We start from the raw sequence: 26,714 nt of genomic DNA on the forward strand, positions 1-26,714 counted from the left end.
TGCAGCATGACTTAGCGGCACTCAGTGCGGACCGCATTCCTGTGCTTCTTCGAGGCTGGAGTCGTTCGCCACCGTAGTTGATAAGGAGACCCAGTATTATTTATCAGTGTAAAACAATAATTTTACTGCAGGCTACGTTTTTAAGTCGATCTTTTACAGAATTTTATCCGAGCGCTATTACTATGTGGTCATCTACACTAATGGGTCTAATCGAAATCACTCAGTCGGCTGCGCTGTGTTATTTCCAGAAGTTGTCGAGTTTCGCTTACGTGGTGAATTCAAAGTGTATGACGCTGAATTACGTGCAGTCTTGAGTGCACTGGAAAGACGAGAAGTTATCCTACTACCAAATTTCTTATCTGCACCGACTCCCTACGTAGCGTTTAGGCTATCCATTACAGGTGTTCAATAGAAAAGTATCTTCAGCTGATCCACGACAACCTTTTCCATTTACAAATACAGAGCAAGAAGGTGTCATCCTGCTGTGCACCAGGGCATGTGATCATTCTCGGTAATGAAGAATCGGATGAAGCAGCTAACAATACCTGCTAGGAAAATACAGCGTGATTCAAAAAGAATACCACAACTTTAGGAATTTAAAACTCTGCAACGACAAAAGGCAGAGCTAAGCACTATCTGTCGGCGAATTAAGGGAGCTATAAAGTTTCATTTAGTTGTACATTTGTTCGCTTGAGGCGCTGTTGACTAGGTGTCAGCGTCAGTTGATGCTAAAATGGCGACCGCTCAACAGAAAGCTTTTTGTGTTATTGAGTAAGGCAGAAGTGAATCGACGACAGTTGTTCAGCGTGCATTTCGAACGAAGTATGGTGTTAAACCTCCTGATAGGTGGTGTATTAAATGTTGGTATAAACAGTTTACAGAGAATGGGTGTTTGTGCAAAGGGAAAAGTTCTGGACGGCCGAGAACGAGTGATGAAAATGTAGCACGCATCCAGCAAGCATTTGTTCGCAGCCCAGGAAAATCGACTCGCAGAGCTAGCAGAGAGCTGCAAATTCCACAATCAACTGTATGGAGAGTCCTACGAAAAAGGTTAGTTATGAAACCTTATCGTCTGAAATTGGTTCAAGCACAGTCTGCAGCTGATAAGATTAAAAGAATCGATTTCTGTTATTTTATCCTTGCTCAAATGGAAACAGATGAATCTTTTGTTTCAAAGATTGTGTTTAGTGATGAAGCAACTTTCCACACTAACGAGAAAGTCAACCGTCACAATGTCTGTATATGGGGCACTGAGAATCCGCGGGAAACAACTCAGTATGAATGTGACTCGCCTAAGGTGAACGTTTTCTGTGCCATTTCAGCCAATAAAGTTTTTGGTCCCTTTTTCTTCGAAGGTGCTACTGTAACTGGACTACAGTATCTGGAGATGTTAGAGAATTGGCTGTTCCCTCAGCTCGAACAAGAAGCACAATAATTCATATTTCAGCAGGATGGAGCGCCACCACATTGGCACTTATCTGTCCGTAACTACCTGAACGTCAACTACCCGAGGCGATGGATCGGCCGCCAGGCAGCCCGTGACAGAGCACCTCATCACTGGCCTCCAAGAAGCCCTGATCTTACCCCCTGCGATTTTTTCTTATGGGGGTATATTTAGGATATGGTGTTTCGGCCACCTCTCCCAGCCACCATTGATGATTTGAAACGAGAAATAACAGCAGCTATCCAAACCGTTACGCCTGATATGCTACAGAGAGTGTGGAACGAGTTGGAGTATCGGGTTGATATTGCTCGAGTGTCTGGAGGGGGCCATATTGAACATCTCTGAACTTGTTTTTGAGTGAAAAAAAAACCTTTTTAAATACTCTTTGTAATGATGTATAACAGAAGGTTATATTATGTTTCTTTCATTAAATACACATTTTTAAAGTTTTGGTATTCTTTTTGAATCACCCTGTACAGTTTCTGAATGTGTTGCCCTCTTAGATGCAGTTACTTAACTGTCGAGGCACAGGGTCGCGCGTCTGTGGAAGCTGGAGTGGAACAACAAACTGCAGTCGGTGCAACCAGTGTCACGCCATTGACGTTTCTCCTCCTGGCTGCCGTGGAGGGCAGGGCTCTTAACGTGCCTCGGGATAGGGCACTGTCCTCCGACTCATGGATTCCTCCTCAGGCAGGAGGATCCATCAGTATGCAGTGCTTGTGGTGCACAGGTGTCGGTAAACCACATTTTAACAGAATGCGTTTTATACCAAACCATGTGGGCTCCAATCAACTTACCAGCCGACCTGGCATTCTAGATTATGAATCAAATGTTGTCCGTATTTTAAAATTCTGCGTTATGTGTGATCTTCTCACAAGGGAACCTCCCCATCGCACCCCCATCAGATTTAGTTATACGTTGGCAAAGTGGATAGGCCTTGAAACACTGAACACAGATCACTCGAGAAAACAGGAAGAAGTTGTATGGAACTATGAAAAAAATAAGCAAAATATACAAACGGACTAGTCCATCTGCAAGATAGGCAACATAAAGGATAGTGTAAGTTCAGGTTCGTCGTGGTCCCGTGGTTAGCGTGTGCACCTGCGTAACAAAAGGTTCTTGGTTCAAGTCTTTCCTCCGATGAAAGGTTTATTTTCTTTATTTTCGCAAAGTTATGATCTGTCCGTTCGTTTATTGACGTCTCTGTTCACTATAATAAGTTTAGTGTCTGTGTTTTGCGACCGCACTGCAAAACTGTGCGATCAGTAGACGAAAGGACGTGCCCCTCCGATGGGAACCGAAAACATTTGATCGCAAGGTCGTAGGTCAACCGATTCCTCCACAGGAAAACACGTCTGATATATTCTATACGACACTGGTGACGGCATGTGCGTCACATGACAGCAATAGGTTGTCGACCCACCTAACTTGTACACTTGGCGAATGGGTAAAAAGATTCTTCTACCTTGCCCGATTTAGGTTTTCTTGTGGTTGTGATAATCAGTCCCAAAAAAAGTGATGAAAACATAAGAGTTTGTCACATAAACTGCAACAAATGAATGCAACAGTTCCACAGTCGCTCAGTTTTCCCTGTGTTCTGTCAAAACATGTTTTTAACGTTTTCAAATTTTTCCGTGTGTAGAACGTCAAATCCTGCATATGTTCAAGCAAATCTGAACATGTCCTGGAATTTTGGAGATCGAAGTTGATTTTGTGTGAGTGCCCGAACTTTGATAATTGTCTGAAAATAAAAAATTAAAATTTTCACTCTAGGCAAAACTTGAACCAAGGTCCTCTCGTTCCGCAGTTGCTCACGCTAACCACGAGACCACGGCGCTCCTGAGCACAGTGTCTCCTTACTGCTATATATCTTAAACATGGACTACTCAGTTTGTATATTATGCCTATTTTTTTCCTAGTTCCACACAACTTCTTCCCGTTTTCTCCATTGATCTGTGTTCAGTTTTTCAAGGCCTATCCACTGTGCCAACTTATAACTAAATCTGAGGGGGGTGCGATGGGGAGGTTCCCTTGTCAGTAGGATCCTAGGTAGAACATTCTGATGTGTTTTCAGGGCGATTGCTTCATTTCCCATTTATCGACGAGGCACAGTTGTGTAGTTATAGCCTGTATGTTTTAATCACAAACTTTCTTGAGATATGCATCTTTTGGTGTGAGAGAGAGTGTCTCAGGGTGGCTGAGGATTACACTTTATATTTTACCTTTTGGTGCATACTTTTTACAAAACGAAACCGCATTCGTATCCAATTAGTTGAGTAAGGGCGATGATGACCTCGCTGTCGAGAGCCCTACACATACCATCCATCGTTCCTGGATAACCCGGAACACATTTGCTGATAAATTTGGCGTTATTTTTCCCACAGCTGCAAAAATATGGTATTTCAGTTGGTGAATTTATTGTTTTTCACATGATACGCCTTGGAGGTGATAAATCCCTAGACGGAGAGTCTACTGGGCTCATATCGAGAGAACAGGGAACCCAGTCTTAGAGATGCGCTACGAATGCATCTCCCTGGAAAAGTGGAATTCACGTTGGCCAAGATAACTACTGAAAACTATCGAGGTGGTCCATCTTGTTGGTACACAGCAGTATCGAAAATGTCAACCTGAATCAACTGTGGTTCCAAAAACCATTCCATTAGGTCAAGATAGATGTTACCGATTATTGTTTTCTCAGCAGACATGTATGGTCGATATACTTTCGATCTTGCAATTCCCATCCACACATTTCCCTTTGGCGTGTCACGTTCCCATTCGCTGTTGGCCTGCTCAAATCCTACAACCATGTCTATCCACATGTACACAGATGCGAAATGTTACCTCGTTACTGAACACAATGTGCTACATTAAATTTGCATTTCTAACGACATCCAAAAAGTCGTAACGCAAAGCTTATATGACGGTATAGACAACGTTCTTCAAGTTTATGGACAATTTCGACAAGTTAGGAATGTTTATTCAATTCCAGCCGCAGTGATTTCCACATAGTGGTGTGTGTGTGTGTGTGTGTGTGTGTGTGTGTGTGTGTGTGTGAGAGAGAGAGAGAGAGAGAGAGAGAGAGACGTATACTAAATTCATTGTTAGTCTTCCAGTTGATCCTGAGGTGGTGCGAGTAACTTCTTCGTGAGTCTCTTCTGTAGTTGCATCTGCTACGGCCGACCTTCCCGAACGCTGTTCGTTAGTAACACGAGCAGTTCGCATGAATTTATTGACAGCTTTCTTGATGTCGTGTCTTGTAGGAGTTGGTTTTGTGACATTTGCGCTTGGAATCGTTCCACGCTTCCTCATACGACATTGCTCACAGTGCTCTGTCGTGTACATTCTTGTAGATTTCTCGCAATAAAGTCAGAATTATTAATATCGAGGCAGAAATTCTAAGGGACTTGTTATAAACACTCTTTATTCCGGAGGCTGACGGCGGATTGACCCTTGTAAATGAACAACACAGAAGATGCTGGAAATGGCCGTCGTTGACAACGATGCAGCGCTCCCCTCACTTTATGAAACAGTGAGACACGCGTAGCAGCTGTGCCTGAGGGATGACAGCAACAACATTTCCAGTGTTCTGCTGTAGCTCCTCCAGTGTGCGGGGACTGCAGTAGACCTGACTTTAATTTACCTCACAGGTGAAATCACAGACACCAGGCGAGCGAGATGGACAGGAGATGTCACTCTCTCCTTTGGGTATCTTCTCCTCTCTGAACACCTCATGCACTCGTATAAGGTTGTCATGCAATGAGTGCTGTTGCTCCGTCTTGCTGAAAACATCCATGCAGTCGTTTGTCTTTTGTGGGTTGATACACATATGCATCTTCCTGGCAGATTAAAGCTGTGTGCCGGTTCCGCTATTACCTCGTCTGCTACGTTCCAAATCTTACACAGAAGCTCTTCTGCGAACCTTGCAAGACCAGCGCTCCTGGGAGAAAGGATGTTAGGGAGGCATGGCTTAGACACAGCCTGGGGGGATGTGTCCGTAATGAAATTTTCACTCTGCAGCGGAGTGTGCGCTGATATGAGAAACTTCCTGGCAGATTTAAACTGTGTGCCGGACCAAGACTCGAAGTCGGGACCTTTGCCTTTCGCTCGCAAGCGCTCTATTGAGTGAGCTACCCAAGAGTTCGAGTCTCGGTCCGGCACACGGTTTTAATATGCCAGAAAGTTTCATATCAGCGCACACACCGCTAAAGAGTGTAAATTTCGGCAGAACTCAACACGCGTTGAGTTCGTCTGGACGCTGTGACTCATGTACATTAAAAAAAATGGCTCTGAGCACTATGGGACTTAACATCTATGGTCATCAGTCCCCTAGAACTTAGAACTACTTAAACCTAACTAACCTAAGGACATCACACAACACCCAGCCATCACGAGGCAGAGAAAATCCCTGACCCCGCCGGGAATCGAACCCGGGAACCCGGGCGTGGGAAGCGAGAACGCTACCGCACGACCACGAGATGCGTCATGTACATCAGTAAATTTGTGAAGATACAGAATCTGGTGCTTTTTGATAATGTTTCGACACGACAATCCCTTAATTCCTTCTTGCACAGATAAACGGATTTAAGATTTCGTCGGCGTTTCTTGCAGGCTTTCCTTTTCTCGACCAACTGTTTTCGGATAGTTTGCATTTCTATTCGGTACGGAGCTCATTTCGCGTCATTTTGCTACTAGGTTTTGCATTGCATACTTTGGTGATGGTTTTACCAAAACACTTCCAGCTTTAAAATCTTGACTGGTGCACTGAAGTCACAGTTTCCAGCATTTTGCGTGATGGATTGTTCTCCTGTTCATTAACAAGGGTCGGTTCCCCGTCAGGCTTATAAATATCTTGCTGGCCAGTTCTATTTTTTCCACAACTGCTATCCGCTGCTGACAAGAAAGCCTGTGAGAGAACTACTGAAGCAAGTCGAGTGGCTTGGTGACATGCCTTACCTGTTGATATTTTTGAAAATGTCAGGAATACGAATATCGATATTTAAAAAAGTGTCATTATCGGCTCTCGATATACCGAAGAATATATCGATATATCGACGTACCGGCCTATAAAAATATCAGCTGCGTACTGTAAATATACTGCCGGTTTTAGAGCTGTATCTTTAAGTATTGATTATTAATAGATATTCTGTACGTCAGCAAGCTAGCAACTGGCCTATACGCCCTTAGAGCAAGAATTGAAAGGAAAACAACGCACGTTCAGCTTTGGCAATAGCCACTTTTCTAACAATGGTAGCTGCATGTAAATAGCATAATAAAAACTTTGTTATGGATCCGCCCTTCGCTTTCATCACATATCGGATTTGTTCAGAACACATTATGTCGACTTCCCTGTTTCTTCATTTCCGCCAACGCCAGTGACTTGCAGTTGTAATGTGAAGCAGTTGCAATTTCTGTTCTCAGCGCCGAGTGCCGGTTACGTCAGAATTTTCCTTACACATCTCCGCCCACTGCGAAGACCGGTCTTGTCATTTAAATTTTTGTTCATAATTTTCATCACCTGTATTTGAAGAACTCTGATATGGAGAAATAGCACATTTTTAACGAAACTTATGTGTTATTTCTTCACATCGAAAACGTTCTTATTCCGTTCACACCGTCCCCCCCCCCACTTGCAATGGGATTTCTTTTTTTGTGCCACATATACTTGCTTCACACAATCAAGGAGAAAGACTGGACGTGATCAAAGGTCAAAAGGCAGTGAGACTCCTTCACACAGTGAAAGTAAAATAATTTTCGACTAAAATTTCAAAAGAACAACTTCAAATATTTACCAAAAATTATAAAAAAAATTCAAAATAAAAATATCGGCACTAGAAATTGCGATTTTGGTATAGATATATTGATATACCTTGAGTAAAAATATCGCTGACATTTATGTATATTTTTGCAAAAGGTATCGGTGTATCGATATTTTATCAACATCCCCAATACCTAAAACATAATATTGCACGCCGCTCTACAAACATTTTTTGCCGAGTCATCAATCTTCTGTTTGCTTTGATACGACCTGCCAGGAGCTACTCTCCAATGCCAACCTCTTCTTCTCAGAGTAGTATTCACACCAAGTGTCATCAATTATTTGTTGGATGTATTCCAATCTCCATCTTTGCCTACAGTTGCTACCCTCTACAGCTCCCTATGTTACGATGGAAGTTATTCCCCGCTGTTGTAACACATCATGTCCCTTCTTGTAATCAATATTTTCTACAACGCCGAATTTGCGAGGTACTATAGCTACTGTTAGGAATTTCTGTCTGTTTAGGTCCCAATTAATAAACTAGGGACCAATGATACGAATCTTGAAAATCCCTACACATAAGTTGTCAGACCGAGGTTGTTGTTCATCGACTCCTATCAACCAGCGTGGACGTTACATTGTAAAATCGCTTCCATGCTAAACAACAACTGCCATATACAAGTTGTTAGGCGTGTAAGTGCAGATATTTCTATTGATAACTGAAGAATGTGCACTGAACAACATTATATCAGCATTTCCTTTAGTTGCAGACTAATAGTTATTGCTATTACGATAGTATGTTTTTAGCTTCATTAGTACCTCCAAATACGTGCCTCACTAGCAAGCCATTAATGTTTACTCTGAGGTGACAAAAGTCATGGAATACTTCCTAATATCGTGTCGGACCTCCTGTTGCCCTGGGTAGTTCAGCAACTCGACGTGTAATTGGCTCAACAAGTCGTTGGAAGTCCCCTGCAGAAATACTGAGCCGTGCTACCTCTACAGCCGAACGTAATTGCGAAAGTGTTGACGGTGCAGGATTTTTTGCACGAACTGACCTCTACACGGTCCCATGAATGTTCGATGGGTTGATGTCGGACGATTTTGCTGTGCAAATTATTCGCGTGAATTCTCCATAATGTTCTTAACACCAGTCGCAAACAACTGTGGCCCGGTGACATCCGCATTGTCATCTATAAAAATTCCATCTTCGGTTGGGAACATGAAGTCCATGAACGGCTGCAAGTGGTCTCCAAGTAGCCGAACATAACCATTTCCATTAAATTATCAGTTCATTCCATCTAAACACAGCCCACACCATTATGGAGCCATCACTAGGCTTCCACAGTGCCTTGTTGACCACCTGGTTCCATGGCTTCGTGGGTATGCGTCATACTCGAACCCTATCATCAGCTGTTACCAACTGAAATAGGGACTCATCTAACCAGCCCACGGTTTTCCAGTCCAACCGATATGGGTACGAGCCCAGGAGAGGAGCTGCAGATGATGTGCCTTAGCAAAGTTACTCGCGTCGGTCGTCTTCTGCTATAGTCCAACAACGCCAAATTTCTCCACACTGCCCCAACGGATACGTTCGTCTTCTCACATTGATTTCTGTGGTTATATCACGCAGTATTGTGACTATGTAGACGTTCCCGGCGTATTAGTATATCAGATTCTTGTCGGGTTTCCAGCCGGATCAAACTGTCATCTGAACACAATATTTCAGCGGTCCACCTGGCCGCCATCATCAGGTGAGGAAAGCTACGCTTCTCTCGCCGATAACTGATTCCACTCGCAAATGACTGCACCTTTATATGCATCGGAAGAACAACAGCGCATGCGCTAGATACAGTACCGCGGAGCATTTGCAACTACTTGCGTCTCATTGTATAGCATCCTGTGTCCCTCTGTAAGGCAATGCTCAGCCACCGCAGATTTTTCTGGTTGCAATAATTGCGTTTAGCGATGATGTTCAATACACCTGTCGTTGACGGTACGAACTGACCTCTACACGGTCCCATGAATGTTCGATGGGTTGATGTCGGACGGACATTATATCAGCATTTCCTTTAGTTGCAGACTAATAGTTATTGCTATTACGATAGTATGTTTTTAGCTTCATTAGTACCTCAGAAAAAACTCATACGGTATTTTGTAAACACTAGACTTCCTCAAACCTAAATCATCTTTAACCGAGCCAAGACGTGCTCGAATCTTGGCTGGTGGACGAAAAACACATCTGAGCTCATATTTCTTCAAGAGTCTACCTACCTTGGCGGACACATTCCTAGCATACGGAAGAAAAGCCACAGACCTAAAAGTGTCTTCAGAAGGTTCAGGTATAGGTCCAAACTCAAAAGCACTTCGAATTTGTCGGTCCGTATAGCCGTTATTATTAACACGTCCGTAAGATGTTGCAGCTCCTGCGGTAAATTCTGAGCATCCGAGACAGCATATGCTCGTTTAACCAAGGTCCGAAGGACTCCTGTACGTTGAAAAGGTGGATGGAAACTTCTAAATACCTGTCGGTATGAGTCGGTTTCCTGTAAACACTGTGTCCAAGAGTACCGTCTTCTTTTCTATAAACTGTGTTGTTGTGGTCTTCAGTCCAGAGACTGGTTTGATGCAGCTCTCCATGCTACTAACCATACAGTAAAGCTGCATGCCCTTGGGAAAAATTACGGCCGCAGTTTCCCGTTGCTTTCAGCCGTTCGCAGTACCAGCACACCAAGGCCGTTTTGGTTAGTGTTACAAGGCCAGATCAGTCAATCATCCAGACTGTTGCCCCTGCAACTACTGAAAAGGCTGCCGCCCCTCTTCAGGAACCACACGTTTGTCTGGCCTCTCAACAGATACCCCTCCGTTGTGGTTGCACCTACAGTACGGCTATCTGTATCGCTGAGGCACGCAAGCCTCCCCACCAACGGCAAGGTCCATGGTTCATGGAGGGGTTCTATAAACTAGTACGTAGGAAAAAGGTAACTTTCCCTACTTTTCAGTTTCCATTGTGAATTTGATGTTCGGATAAAGACAATTACAACGGTCTAATAACCGGTGCAAAGAGTCTATTCCATGTGACCAAACAAGAAACATATCTCAGAAAAAACGAAGGCTTCAAAAAAGAGATTTTCAGGGCAATATCCTCAAAGTCCTCCACAAAAAGATTAGCGACAATGGGGGATAAAGGACTCCCCATAGACAAACCGTCAGTTTGTTCGAAATATTTGTTATCAAATAAAAAAGTAGGTGGACGTCAGAACATGACGGCAGAGCTTCGTCATTTCCGTATCAAGTTTTTCATTAATTAAAATCAATAACTCTTCAAGAGGGACGCGAGTAAACAGTGACACCACATCAAAACTAACAAGTAAATCAGAGGTACCAAGACGAAGCAACTTTAAACGCTGAATAAAATCCGTGTAATTGGAAATATGGTGTTCACATTTACCCACATGAGGGCTGAGAGCCGACGCTAAATATTTTGCCAAGTTGTAAGTTGGTGCACCCAAATTAGAAACAATAGGGCGCATGGATCTTTGGCAAGCCGTATAATCTAGGTGTAACGGCCGCACCAGGGCGTAGTTTTTTGGTAGTGCCCTCAGGTAAGGAAGTCTTCTTCAGAAGTGAAATCGTTGTCCGTTTTACGCGATCCGTGGGATCCTTCTGTACTATACGATACGACGGATCCTTAAGTAAATCATACATCTTATTCACATAATCTGCCTTAGAGATTAAAACGGTAACATTACCTTTGTCTGCTGGTAAAATTAACAGTTCAGGGTCCTCTCTAATAGACCGAATAGCTGCTCGTTCGGCTGGAGAAATGTTACTTCGTGGAGGCCGAGCCCGACGCAAAAGGTGAGAAACCTCCTGTCTAATCTCTTCCTTCTGCTCTTCCGGAAGACGAAAGACAACTTGTTCAACAGAAGAAATGAATTCCATGGTGGGAATGCTTTATCAGATTGGGTGCACAGGAGTGCTTCTAGTAGGCAGTGCTCTAAATTTCAACGTCTTTGTCGTCAACACTTGATATCAAGAAATGATACTTGTCGACGGACTATGATTAATCTTACAATTAAGGAACTGGATGACGTCACGGTTTCAGTGTTGGAAAAATGCTTAAACTTTGCACCCACGCAGGTACATCGTAGATGGAAAAGTTGTAGTTGGTGCTGAAAACGATAGATTGGCTTCATGGCACCACTAAACATGTGTTCTGTTGTTATAGGTACCTGAATAGGCTTGGTGTTAACTGTGCAGGATAGGATAGCTGTAGTGACGTGGAAGTTGCAGAGGTTGTCGTATGGTGAAATTTGGGCGAGATTTGATAGCCTTTCCCATATACCGGGACCTAAAGAGAAAGCATTTCAACAATTAGTGAAGAAGTTTAAGCACATTGGTACCTTTAAGAAGGAAACCGGACAACGACGCCCATCGACCTCTGCTGACCGAATATAAGATATTAGAACATCCACTGAACGCAGTCCAAGATCGGTGTGGCGATTGCCGCTGGAAGTGGATGTTCCTCGCTCGACTGTACATAAAATGTTGGGACACACTCTGAAGAAAACGCCGTACCATCTGCGGGTTCTCCACTACTTACGTGACGCTGTTTTGGCAGAGCGTATGAACGTGTGTCACGATTTGCTCGAAGCAGATGCAAATCGCAGCATCCTCTATCAGGTCTTATGCAGCGACGAGGCAACTTGTGGAAGAGTTAACCGAGATAACTGCATCATTGAGGCTGATACTTGTGCGGGATAAACTTGAGCATAATGCTTACTTCTACCGGAACGGGATACCTCAGCATTCTGCCACAGGTGTGTGTATACGTTTTTGGATGCTGTGTTTCCTGGAAGGTGAATTGGGCACGCAGGACCCATTATCTGAGCGGCATGGACCCCTTTGTCTGGGAGTTTACCAAGTGGTGTATGTTTCGCCGACACAGCACCAACTGATTCGCGAAGCTCCGAGCCGAATTAAACAACCTGCTGCAGCTACAACACCACAAATCTCCGGAATTTCTTTCGTGCCGCAGCCGGCAGATTGGAATCTTCTCGGGATGTGAATGGTGCTCATGTTGAATGTAACATGTGATAAACATGTGCCACTATAAATAAAAAGAATACAATAATCATTTCAACAAAATCGATACTTAATTTCCTCAGATAGCTAACTTCTTGTGGGGGAAGGTATGTATCATACCACTTTGATTTTCTCTCCTTTGTTTCATTTGAGAATGATTTGAGGAAAGTAATATGTTGCCCAACTCTTGTTTGGGTGTCTTAGGATTCTAATTGTTGTCCTCTTTGCGATGCAAAATTACTCTCTGCCACTGCAGCTTGAGTAAATCCATAATGCACTCGCGGTTACTAAACAAACCTCTGACGACACATACTGCCCTTCTCTGGATCTTCTCTAACTCCTCTGCTAACTCCGCTTGGTATAGGCACACGACTAACGAGCAATAGTAATATTACAACGAGTGTTTTCTTAAGCCACTTCCTTTGTGGTTTAGTTACAATTCTGTAGAATTCTTCCAGTGAATCTCAGCCTGGCATCAGCTTTGGTTACAATTAGATTCATGTAGGTATTCTCTTCATATCGCTTCAGACAATTAGACTTCTCTGACGTTTTATGTATGTTGCTCCCGCCCTGCTACATTTTATGCACATACTGCATAGGACAAGCCAATAGAAAATGTAGGTATAAAGATTATGTAAACACTCCTGACAAAAAAACTGAAGCACCCAGGAGCGAGGGGGAAACAAAATGAAACTTCGCAGGTTGAGAGGGTATGTGATGTTAACTCAGTGATTAGGCTTACAAAATCGAGTCAAATTTACATAGAATTTGACAGTATGAGCCCACTTATCAGTATGACATTGTATCGTCCCTGGCCTGGATGTGTGCATTCTTTCATTTGGGAAGAATGTCGTAAGACCTTTGTATTTACTGCTGAGGCTACCTGTATCACAACTGTATTAACTAGCCCTTTTGTATGGAGATGATATCAGAGACGTCCAACAAATCTTCTATTGGGGACAAATCTGTGGATCTTGCTGACCACACAAGTACCTCAACATCTTGAAGACAGTTCATAGAAACACAAATCACGTGTGGACGCATGTTGTCCTATTGAAAAATGACACCACATTACTGTCGCAGAAGAGATCAAACATGAGAATGACAAGATGTCTGTTACATACCATTGTGCTGTCAGAGTTCCTTGACACAGTACCAACCATGACTTAAAGTCATATCCAATGGCTCCCCACACCATGAAGTCAGGTGTAAACACAACTATGCCTATCCCAAGTGTTGGAAGTAAAGGACCTCACCCCCGATTGCTGCCATACTGGCCAAAGATGGTGATCCAAGATGCTGCAGAACTGTGATTCATTACTGTACACAGTGCATCACCATTCACCAGCAGTCCATGCTTCCCACTTATGGCACCACACCAAACATATTGCGACAGTAATTCCCTAACTCAGAGGCAGCCAGTTTCCAACCTATGGTGTGAGATGGAACAGAATGTTGTAGGAAGTCCATTACTTGTTCTTGGATGGTAGGTGGAGATGTGAAAGTGTCACAGTGTGCTTAGTGTGCAACATGGTGATCCTTCCATATGGTCAGATGTGGTCAACCAGAACCTTAACAATGAGGATGCCTATACTCATGTTCCCATACAGTCCAATGTGGGGCTCCTACCACATCCAAATGCCCTATAATTGCGTGATTTGAGCAGCCAGCAAATGGAGACTTACTGTGAGGCCCCTTCCAAACTATTTTAGGTGCTGATAATGCAGCCTCACACAGATACATGGTATCTCCGTGTCCTTCACAGTGATCACTCAAGCTCTGACACTGATAACACTCCTTATATATCATAACAGGCCTGGTAACAACACTAAACATGAACAACACTAATCCAATCTGGTGGGCATTCTATCTCTCACAGAGAACAACTCATCTTTAATCAATTATGTACCTTCCCATGTTGTATATGTCCATAAAGCTACATTGACATCAGACTATGTCTTCCAGGTGCTTCATTTCTTTGTCAGACAACTTATCTCCTGTAACAATACTATATTTTTATTGACAGAGTATTGGTATTAGGATGGAAGTTCATGGATTAAATGTGCTAATGAAAAATCAGAGACAGTGTGTGAAAATATTTCTGAGACTTATGAAAGGATAAAGTTTCCTCAAAATTTTCTGGGTATAATGCTATTGTTATGGAGGTAAATATAGCATAATGAATACAATCTGTCACAGATATTAATATAATTTGTCACATATATGATTTGCTACAGACAGGACAGAGTTAGATATCACATATGTATGGCAACAATAATACAGTTTGACATTCATATTTGCTATTTTATGTATTTCACAGTAATTAATTGGGTACACATACTTCTTAAATAGAGTATTGAGAGTGTAGATCTTTTCACTTACTTATCTGCACTATGTTTCTGGTTGTTTACTTACATTGAAGTTCAGCTGTGAGTCCTGTACCAACATCAGTCCTCTCTAATTATACCAGCATTTCACTACAATTTGTTGGAGTTGCAACCTTTTTATACAGACATAAAAAAAATTGTATCACCTTGGTTCCGAGAGTTCCGGAACTAGTACAGAAAATTGGAATAGAGATCAACATGAACAACATTTCCACCCTTTTTATTGCTCATGAAAACCACACACTGCATGTTGTACCACCATACAGTGAGACCTTCAGAGGTGGTGGTCCAGATCGTTGTACACGCTGGTACCCCTAATACCCAGTAGCACATCCTCTTGAATGATGCATGCCTGTATTTGCCATGGCATTCTATCCACAAGTTCATCAAGGCACTGTTGGTCCAGATGTTCCCATTCCTCGATGGCGATTCAGTGTAGATACCTCAGAGTGGTTGGTGGGTCACGTAGTCCATAAACTGCCTTTTTCAATTTAAAAAATGGTTCAAATGGCTCTAAGCACTATGGGACTTAACATCTGAGGTCATCAGTCCCCTAGACTTAGAACTACTTAAACCTAACTAACCTAAGGACATCACACACATCCATGCCCAAGGCAGGAGTCGAACCTGTGACCTTAGCATCAGCGCAGTTCCAGACTAAAGCACCTAGAAATGCTCAGCCACAGCGGCCAGCCCTTTTCAATCTTTCCCAGGCATGTTTGATAGGGTTCATGTCTGGAGAACATGCTAGCCACTCTAGTTAAGCAATATCATTATTCTGAAGGAAGTCATTCACAAGATGTGCAGGATGGGGGTGCAAATTGTTGTCCATGAAGATGAGTGCCTTGCCAATATGCTGCCGATGAGGATGGAATTCACGTATCGCACAGCCGTTACAGCACCTTCCATGACCACCAGCAGTGTACGTCAGCCCCACATAATGCCACCCCAAAACAGCAGGGAACCTCCAACTTGCTGCACTTGCCAGACAGTGTGTCTAAGGCATTCAGCCTGACCAGGTTGCCTCCAAACACGTTTTAACGTTTTATGAGGGTGACTTTGCAGTGTACGCTGATCCATACAGACAGTACAGATTGTAGACCAGAATTCCTCTTCCATCTTTTTGTTTAGCCAACACTTTATCAATGCCAGTAACCCCCCCCCCCCCCCCCCTCCTTCTCCCCCAAATTTTTAAAGAATCAAACTCACATCTACAAACAGCTTCAAACATCTGATTAATGAGTTAAATAAATAATTTTATCTTAAGCATTTAAAATCTCTATGGTTTAGGACACAATGCACTAATTATGTTTGTTTTGTTAATTTCATGTTGCTCACTGAATGAATACAGTCTGAGTAATCTGCACTCTGTTTTAAGAAAAGCTAGTTTGTCATGCAACTTAATCTTAATGCTGTCATGTTTCCTGAACTGTGTGTCATACAATATGTAATTTTCCAGGTACATTCAGTGGTATGTAAGTACATTGTCCACAAAAAGTGTTTAAACTAGAATTAGTGGTAGAGAAGCAATAAATTAGAACCTCACACTAATGCTGAAGTTTTACTGAATGAACAGTGGAAATGTAGTAAATAATAAACTATTTTCCTTTCACAGTTTTATGGGGGCAGTGGGGAGGGGAGGGGGGGTTGGAGGATTGTGGAGGGAACTGTCAGTGAGGAAAAAAGTTATGAAATGGTTTGAAATTATGTGTGAAGCTTGCTGGAAGTTTCTAAGTACTCTCATTCTCAAGTATTGGATGATTATAATCTGAGTCGTTTGAATACCATGAGCTACACTGCCTATTGACAAGTACACAGTTTCTAACTTTGATACTTGATTTGTTGCATTAAACCTTTAACATAGCATTATACCTCCTAATGAGTGGATTATGACTGCATTTTAAATTTTTTAATTTGGTCAATAATTATATGAGGTACTAAAGAATCAAATTTTAGTTACCCCTGGATGCCATTAGTAGGCAACGTGCGACTAGGATTGAACAACCATTTTAGCTGTTTAACAATGTTGATTAACATTTGAAAACTGACTGCATGGAACAGGCAGCTGCTCAGGAACTTCCTGGTCCATTTCAACAATATGCAGTGCATATGTACCAGGAAGAGTACATTAAATTCATTCGGAAGTACTCACCAAGTAGCCCTGTTGGCCAAGCTCGGTAAGGAAGTATGGTGTTTCCAAATTTACGACACATATTCACTTGATTTACTGCTGATGTTTTTTATGAACTTTGCTACCACCATGCTTCATTTGGATGAAACATCTCAATGAAATCTTTGTAATGTGATCATTTTACATATTAATTAATGTGGTATTGTTCTGGCTTGTCATTAATGAGCCTCAGAAAATACTAATAGCTCTGTAAATATGGGTTTACATTAAAATGGTAGGGACTATGTAACCTTCTAATCCTTTTAGCATTATTTGTATATTACATTATTTTACATACACATAAAAAAATCACTCTGTATAGATAGTGAACAATAATGACCCCATAACACACCATCGGTGGCCCCCATCAGTGTACGTTTACATCTGATGATTTGCCTAGGCCAACAAAACTGGGGCAGAAAGACACAAAATTTCAACAAAATGGCATGTTTTTCCACTGATGTGGTTGGCAATTTTATCTCCTCACCAGTATAATACTGATTAACCACAGCGGCACAAAAGCACCAGCCTCTTGTGGCCCTGCTCAACGGCATACACCAGTAAAAAATGTATGCTTCAAATTTCTTTTCACTTAATTGGTTTTATTTTTAACATATGGATGTTGATTGGCTGAAATCATAAAATTTAATGAACAGTGACTTCAAAGTATCATCACTTTTGCCATAACTGTTTACTGAACTTGAGGACCATCCAGTTTACTGTTTTTAAATATCTCTTAGTTAACAATAATGCAGAAAGTTTTTGCTTTATTCTATTTCTGAAGTTTCTTTAATTTTTATTTATTTTTTGATGGTGTGGTATTTGTCCTTTTCTCCTGCCTGGGTTTGACTTTTAATGTGTTGTGCTGTACAATTATTTTCATTTTATTTAACATCATTACTTCATGTTTTATAAAATAGAAAGGCCTTTTTTTTATAACAATCTATGCTGTACTATATTGCTACACTGTCTCAATCCAAAGACAGAAAATACTTTTTGGATACTGAAATTTGATGAAGACAATTAAAGGATAAAAAATCCATGTCTTTTTAATTATGGTACAGGATTGTAATGATGTGTTCAAAATTAGTGTTCTCTATGTATAGAATTTAATGCCATTACACAGCTAGTAGCTACATTCAGATTATTATGTTTCTTTTCCAACCATCATCATTTAAGTCCAATGTGGTATCAGAAATTACTTCTTGCAATGATATAATGGGCCCCTTTGATAAAGTTTTGGCTACCTTCAACCCCAATTCTTCATTAACTGACCTATTGATCTGACTCTGTTAAACTCAATCTTGATGTGAATGAATGGTGGTTTAGCAACTGTGTACTTATATTGATTCTAGAATGGTAATTTTGCTTGCAAAATTAAGATACGTTTTCAAATCAATATTTAGGTATGAGCTATTGATCTATAGGTAAGGCTTATACTTCTCATAAAACAAAGTGTACAAAATTACTTTTTATTTTGATCAACACAATACATATTCATAAGCAAAAATAAATAACTCGACAAATGAGAGTAAATTCAAAGATGACCTTTGTATCAAAGCTAACACAAGTCAATTGTTGGATTGATTATTTCCATGAATGTTGGTCTATTGATACAGTGCTGCTGGGAGCTGCTACACATGATGCATTGCTGCTAGGGGCAGCAATTGTTGGACTGGGTGAAGGAGGTCACTTAGCATGTGGAGCAAGCTTTCTGGATGATGCAGACACTTCACTCTTGCAGCCTGCTGTGGATCTTCTTGTGGGAACCTTCTCATTGTTGCTTATCCCACTTCTAGGTATGATATTTTCAACATTTGAAATGGAGCTTATAATAATATCAGTTGCTATACACAGGTCTAGAGAGTCTCATATGGCAAAAGGTTTCTGAAATATGCTTTTAGTGCAGCGTATTATAATTTTAACGAATTAGATTGTGCATTCTGGAATAAATGCTCTTCTTTTATATAGCATGTAGTTACATGTTGGTTTATGTGCATCTTGTGTAGTGCCAATATAATTAAAGGAAATAAAAAGAAAGCAAAAAGGCAAAGAAAAAGAAAAAAAGAAAACTCTAAAAAGAAATGAATTTGTAAAAGCAGCTTTGACAATCTGGTCACATATTACTCACTTTTCCACATTTAATCCAAATCTTTGTCTTAACATTTTGTAGAATGAAAGTTTTAAGCTTGTTTTTCACATTATGTTTTGAAAGCATAACAGACTGAAATGAAATGCAAGAAAATATACTTTTTTCACCTTATAGTAGGATACAGAAAGGTTACCATTTTATTTGTGGAGAATAAATTGAAAGTATGTACGGAGACTCACAAAGGATACTATGCTTTGGTAAAATTTACTTTCAGTAATTAGCTGACCCTCCAATGAATGCTGCTTTATGACTCCACACAGACCAGCTAATCACTGATTATTGAAATCAGATCTCAGGTGGTAGAAGTGGTCCACAGAGGTACTGCCACGTATCACTCAGCTCTATATTTTGCCTAAATCTGGAACTTATTCCGAATCAAAATGAGGCATCAGACTATTTCCTCAACCCCTTGTTCAACTCAGCTAATGTTTGTTTTCAAATGTCTTTCATATTGACAGGCAGAACCTCATCAGAGGGTATCATTTAATGATGCAGAAGTAATTTAGATTATATTTGAGGTAACTGTGACATATGCATTACTTTTCATGTGATGTCTAATTTGTTGTAATAAAATCATCCCAGGTTTCTGGCCCCATAATATCAGTGCGTGAATGTGATGTTTCAGAAGGGCTACTCTCTCTTTCCATCTTCTGCTGAAGGGTCAGTGTGTCACAACTCATCTTCTTAAATAGGTATCAGCGGCAGGCATTTGAATGTTGCAGTGACCATTCCACAACGTATAACAGTGGCTTGCCTGATCGCTTATGCAAATGGCAACTTGCATCCACTGTCCATTGCTGCCCTATGTGATGCCGACTCTGTCTCTTCCATCTTATTTCTTCAAAGGCCGGTTGCCAAGCACCACTCATGGCAAAACCCTTATCTCGACTAACGAGATTTGTTGTCATTTTTATCTCAGTTGCCTCCTTAATAATGCTGTTCCAGAAACTATTAACTGAGCAAGCTGTGCTTGACTAGTGCAGATCTGTTTTCCAGATGTAGACTTACAATTGCATATACACATCGACAGACAGGTATTGCTGCCCTGGATTGAGTCAGCTATTTGCTGGAAGATACAGGTATATGAGGGTATACTTCATGTTCCAGGGCGTCATCAGATTTCTTCTGCATGTTGAAACCTCCCTGCTTGTATTTCAAGATTAATTTTATTGCTAAACTAGGAAAACTGGTACTTTGCTTGTGTTTATGAAATTGTTCTACTAATTACAACAAGTATGAGACGGTGATGAATTACGTATAAAATAATTTTCATGAATAATAAGAATTTGGTGATTTTCATTACCCAGCTTATTCCGTTGATGCCGGCCGAAGTGGCCGTGCGGTTCTAGGCGCTGCAGTCTGGAACCGCGAGACCGCTACGGTCGCAGGTTCGAATCCTGCCTCGGGCATGGATGTGTGTGCTGTCCTTAGGTTAGTTAGGTTTAACTAGTTCTAAGCTCTAGGGGACTAATGACCTCAGAAGTTGAGTCTCATAGTGCTCAGAGTCATTTTTTTTTATTCCGTTGATGTTTTGAAGTTTATTGTCTTTGTTGTTGCTAAGTATCTAGAGATATAAATTTCCTACTTGCATGAGGATGATAGGATTCAGCTTCAAAATATTTACTGGAAATAACCTTGTTGCAGGCAGTTTTTCTATCACAGAAAAAGGCGTTTAATGTACAGTGACGTACCAGAATAGTAATATCTTTACAACTACTTCCAACTTCCCTCATAAATCAGACTAACTCTTTTTATTATCCACAAAAAAATAAATAGCTGAAATACAAAATAACCAGTAATGTTCATGACTCACTATAATTTCAAAGATATCATTATTACATATTGATTGTTTGCATAAAAAGTAATTCAGCAATGTTTCATGACATTTACATTACAGAAGTTCTTTTAAATGTAATGTAATATTTGTGAATAGTAATAATACAAGATTTGATTCATTTTGAAAGTTTCTTTCAAACTTAAAATGAACACAATGTTTCACATTTTTAAATATTTTATTGTAGTACATTTTAACATATTTGTAACTAAGTGAAACAATTTTCTATATTTTGTTCAATCACAACAAAGAAAACCAAAATTTATATGATCTCTGAAGTATTTTTGAGTATTGGGTAATTCAGTTGTCCAAATGTATTGGGTACTCTGAGTGTTTGTATGTATTGTGTACTCCAATTATTTGCACGTAACATCAAGTACAAGAGATAATGATCAGTTTCATTACAATGCAGACATCCAGAAATTGGAGGCACCTGTTTTCCTCCACTTCCGTGGTAAATCTAATATTCTGGTGATGAATTCTTTTAGTGTGTCCCTGCCATAGTGTCACACCATAAACATGTTGGTTATGCTTAGAGTAATCTCTTCAAATTTTTTGGTGTAGAAGTTCACCATGACCCATGACACATGATAGAGATGGAGCCACTGGAAACCCATCAACTTTTTCGTAGTATGAGGGCTATTTGGAAACCAACACCTGATTAGTCATTAATGTAAATCACTGTGTAAATCATAAATGTTTTATTTGCAACTGTTGTCTACACCTTCCAGGTACTTCTCTACATAGTCAATGCTCCAACTTAAACATCTGTTGTTGCATTGTACCAGTTTTCCAATACCCATGTTATAGAAGGCAGCCACTTGTGTTTTCCACCAGTTCTCTGTGCTTGTCTGCAACACATTGTCTGTGCCAAAATTGCGTCTTTATAGCCAACAGTTAATGGGAGCAGAGATGAAACTCAGGGGGACCAATCACGGGCTGTGTTGTGGGTGATCAAACACTTCCCATTTAAAATGCTGCAGGTGCATCTTCAATTGCCCCTGAAGAGAGAAGCTGAAAATTGTTGTGATGAAAGAAATGCATGACAATTATGTTTTGTGGCTGCATGAAAGCTACTACTACTACTACTACATAATTGTGAGGCATACTAGAGGCACTGCCCAACACATTTGTGAAAGCTTCATCAAATTTTCACTGTGATTTCCATTTTGAATCCAACTGGATCTTACTTTCTGAATCGCCCTTGTAGTAGCCATCATGCAGGAAATATGTTTTTGTTAAGCAGTAACAGAACAAGTTTAATGTGCAAGGTTTGAAATGTTATTCCAGTTTCCTATGTAAGGAGATGGACAGTGACACCACCACTTTGCCAGAAGAGAGAGAAAGTAACCTTTCTGAAACATTACATTCACACTGCAATATTATGTGGCGAGAGACCCATAAAGGTTTTATTGTGTTGAAACTTCAAAAAAACCTTCATAGAAACATCTAATTTGTTAGTGATGTAGCATTAACCAGGAGTAACAATTGGATACCACCTATAAATATAGGCACATATCAAATTGAGCACTATGCTAAGCCTAACTTAACAGTAGCATTTGCCTGTATAGTTTGTGAGACACAGCTGAAGTCATTAACAATGCATAGCAAAATGGAACAGATTGATTTTGTAGGTTCAGTTACAGTTGAAGCAAATGCCAAGCTGGGATTTATTGAAAGGATGGACAACTTCTGAAGTGTGTAGTGTTCGTACCAGGATATCAGAGTGTTAAGAATACTGGGCACATACACAAGAGGACCATGCTTTGATCAGACTTATCTAACTTACACAAGAATGGCATAAAAATTATGAAAAATCTGTGTAGGCAGACACTTGTAGAAAGACACCTACTTGTCTTGAACAGACCTACTCAGAAACATGTAGGAACCCGTTTTCAGGAGGAAATATATGAATATTCTTCAGCTTCATCAAAAATACTATTGTGAAACATTAACAGCAAACAGGCAAGACAAGAGGAGAATAAAAGCTTTTGAGATGTGATGTTAAAAGAAGGAAAGAAATTAAGGGGAACAGAATTTACATCGCAACATGACTACATGGAAGTATGAGGGATTGTAAATTTTTTAATATAGGGAAGGAGAGGGGGCAAAAATTGTATAGTAAGAGCAAGGCTTGAGTGTAGTAAGTAGATTCAAGTAGATGTAGGTTACATTACTTGTGAAGAGCTGAAGAGAACACAGGACGTAGTAGGTAGGCAGCTGCACCAAACCAGCTGTTATAACTTCAAGTTGAACAAATATATTTCAAGGGCGACACAATACATGAAAGTCACAGATCAAGTAAACAAAGTAAGACGTGTGCACACTTTAACAGTCAAATCATATCTGAGTCCGAGTCTAGCAGTCACTGGCTGGCTGCCCACTTAGGTGGCGCTGCTGCTGCATGGCTGGCAGACAGCACCGCATGTAGAGGACCCGCGTAACTGTGTGGCGGCTCTTTGGAAGATCGGCGAGTCACATCGCCAGCCTTTGGCATGAGCACTGTAGCAGGAAGGACAGGGCAGGAAGAGATGATACAGTAAAAATACCAATCATAAATTCAGGTCTTCTGCTATAATTTCTAATGTGTGTGCCAGACCTGACCATACCATAAACAAAAATAATAATAAGATGAAGCAGGTGATTCTTAACTTTCAGCAACTCATGCCTGTTTTGAGGTTACATTTACGTGAGATGCAGAATCCAGCATTCTTTCTAAATGTATGGTCATCTAAAGCCACAAAAGTAGTTGTGGCTGGGTTGAAGGGAAATGGGATAAGAACAGTACTGTTCATCAAATTATATTAGTAAGTTAGCAGGCAATGCTAATTGCAATGTCAGACTTTTCACATAGGATCTCATTATTTATGAGTGAATATTATTGATGGAGGATTACTCATTTGTGTGGTATAAAGTAAAAATGGGTAAGATTTCAGTTACCCTAATGTAGTTCAATAGGAGACTGTAACATGGATCATGGTGATAAAACTCCATGTACTGTAACACACAAACTTCTATCATGAAATGATGGTCTGAATTACAGTGAAGGGCCATAACGCCCATGCTGCATGCCAATCTTAGGGTGCATCCTGTGGTGTACGGCAGAAGTCACCAGTACACAACAGCCCCTCCAGGTCAAAGCATAGACCATACACAGACTGCTTAATCCTTTGTAGTCTTTAGACTATACAATTCTAGTTATGAAGTTAATGACTGTGTGCTGACAACAGAGATGTGTGATAGAGTTAACACACAAGCAGCCTCAGCTATGACTTCTAAACATGGTGAGACAAATCTCACTGAAATTTCTACAAAAATGCTGTGGAAAATTCTGTGATGGTTGTTTTAGGTGCCAGTATTTGCTAGTATCTGCGGTCTCTGCAGGGCTATGACAAAGCCTCTAATGTTCTGATGACTTAAAATGTTAGTGTGAATCAGGGTTATGACGATTTATTCCCCCAAACCACCCTCAATTTATTTATGAGATGACTTACTTGGAATTAGTAGTCACTCTTCTCTACTGGCTAGCCGGCTGCTGGAAACACTCTTGACTTCTTCTCCAGTGAGTAATGCTAGGTACAGGTACTTCTAAGCCTCTTTCTACTTATGAAATAAGTAGACATACAAAATTTACTTTTTGTCAATTAATGGTGTATTTGATCACCATACACCATAAAATTCTCACTTTCCACGTAAATAGGTAACTTTCTGTAAGTCTGTCATACAGTCAGACATTAGAAACAAATTAAGTTACAGTTAAAAGAAAGTTGGCTTGGATACTTTGAACTTTCTAAACATGAATCATAAAATGAGTATTGCCTCTAACAAGGCTGAGTCAAGAGTCTACAAGAGTACTTTTTCAACTATTCTTGTTTTAATAACGATAGTCAATGACACAATAAGCACAGAGCTGCATATAAAATCCATCGTTCTTCCATACACACTCACTAAAATATCTATAGATTGCCTGACAGTTACTTCTCAATGCAGTCCAACTGCCTCATCTACTTTCTTCCCACGATTGATTTTAAACCTGCGCACACAAACATGTGATGCACAGTAGGTAGGATTCTACCATCCAACACTCATATCCAGAATATTGTATGTTCAAGACGGTAGAAGGCTGAGTGGTTCTAGAATTTACACAGAAATATCTCCTATCTTAACAGTATACATGTATTTCATATGTTTATATACATATATTCTCTTTCAATAACAATTCTTTGTCCTCTCTTGAACAATCTTTCACTTACTCGTTTCTCTACTCTTATCTTATTTTACTTTGTTGTTAAGACATGAGAATTTACTCATGGTTTTAGTTAGCTTAACTAATATTTAGTAATTGTGAGAACTCTTTTTCTTTTCTTTATTTCCTTTTTGTCTTTTTTTTTTCAATCATAAACTACAGATGTTTATGACACGTGAGTAATCTATTTTCTATTCTTATCTTTTGTTTTAACTTTTTCAAGTATGTATAACTTTTATTATTTGTAGCTTCAAAGAACTCTGGACGAAATCAAAGTGTTCTTTTGACACTCATTTGTTTCCACGAAACCTAATAATGCTAGTCGTTCATAGAATTCACACTTCCCTGAATAGTCCCTATAAAATTTGTGACTTTTGTCGTGATACTGTCCCCTTCTCCTAGGATCATCACCTATTCCTTGCTTGTGGGTTGACCTTATGAAAGCACTTCCTCTTTCCATTCTGGTAGGTACCCCCTTACAAAACATCCCTATTTTTTAGGCCACAGATCATCCTATCTCCATGTAGGTACACCTGCCCTTTATACTTACTGAATGCCGGGTATGCTCCCCTTATCCTTTCTGAATAGTCCTCATGGTTCATTACCCTAGTATACATTTCTATGTATACCATAATTAAGTATCTTCTGGTAAAGATATAAATCTATCTTAAACTTTGCATTTATTCTTTAATATATCATTTACTCTCTAGAGTCCTCTTCTACTTATCAACTTCTATATTTTTAATAGATATTATATTTACTTATACTATTTATGTCCCACTATCCATCAATTCCTCAGAGTAGTCATTACGCTGATGTTTCTTAGTGACCAACATGACTAATTCTACTCCTACTTTCGTTTTCTTTCTTTGCTCATGCATCTCTCTTATACGTTACTCATTACTACTTTATAGTTGTTCGTTATGTTTGTGCACCTCTTCTTATGTATATTCAATGTAGAACTGTCATATAACCTTCCAGGAATTTCTGACTTCCAGCCTTGCATCTCAATCCTTCTTAAAAAACCTTAATCCTACACCCAACATCACCACTGCTGAAGCCCAGGCTATCCATGATCTGAAGGCTGACCGATCCATCGTCATTCTTCCGGCGGACAAGGCTTCCACAACCGTGGTACTTGATCGTCGGGAGTATGTGGCTGATGGACTGCGTCAGCTTTCAGACAACACCACATACAAAGTTTGCCAAGGTAACCCCATTCCCGATGTCCAGGCGGAGCTTCAAGGAATCCTCAGAACCTTAGGCCCCCTGCAAAACCTTTCACCTGACTCCATCAACCTCCTGACCCCACCGACACCCCGCACCCCTACCTTCTACCTTCTTCCTAAAATCCACAAACCCAATCATCCCGGCCGCCCCATTGTAGCTGGTTACCAAGCCCCCACAGAACGTATCTCTGCCTACGTAGATCAACACCTTCAACCCATTACATGCAGTCTCCCATCCTTCATCAAGGACACCAACCACTTCCTTGAACGCCTGGAATCCTTACCCAATCTGTTACCCCCGGAAACCATCCTTGTAACCATTGATGCCACGTCCTTACACACAAATATTCCACACGTCCTGGGCCTCGCTGCGATGGAGCATTTCCTTTCACGCCGATCACCTGCCACC

General features: G+C 40.6%; 1 long non-coding RNA gene across 1 annotated transcript in view; it reads left to right on the forward strand.

The window, feature by feature from the left end:
• The window catches only part of LOC124789657, a 45,329-nt gene that overhangs the window by 6,662 nt on the left and 11,953 nt on the right, over positions 1-26,714 (forward strand). Inside the window, exon 2 of the long non-coding RNA XR_007016149.1 lies at positions 18,464-18,643. This is a non-coding gene — a long non-coding RNA (uncharacterized LOC124789657). The remainder of the gene's footprint in view (positions 1-18,463; positions 18,644-26,714) is intronic.

Source organism: Schistocerca piceifrons, chromosome 3 (genome assembly GCF_021461385.2).
Source record: "Schistocerca piceifrons isolate TAMUIC-IGC-003096 chromosome 3, iqSchPice1.1, whole genome shotgun sequence".
Taxonomy (NCBI): Eukaryota; Metazoa; Arthropoda; class Insecta; order Orthoptera; family Acrididae; genus Schistocerca; species Schistocerca piceifrons.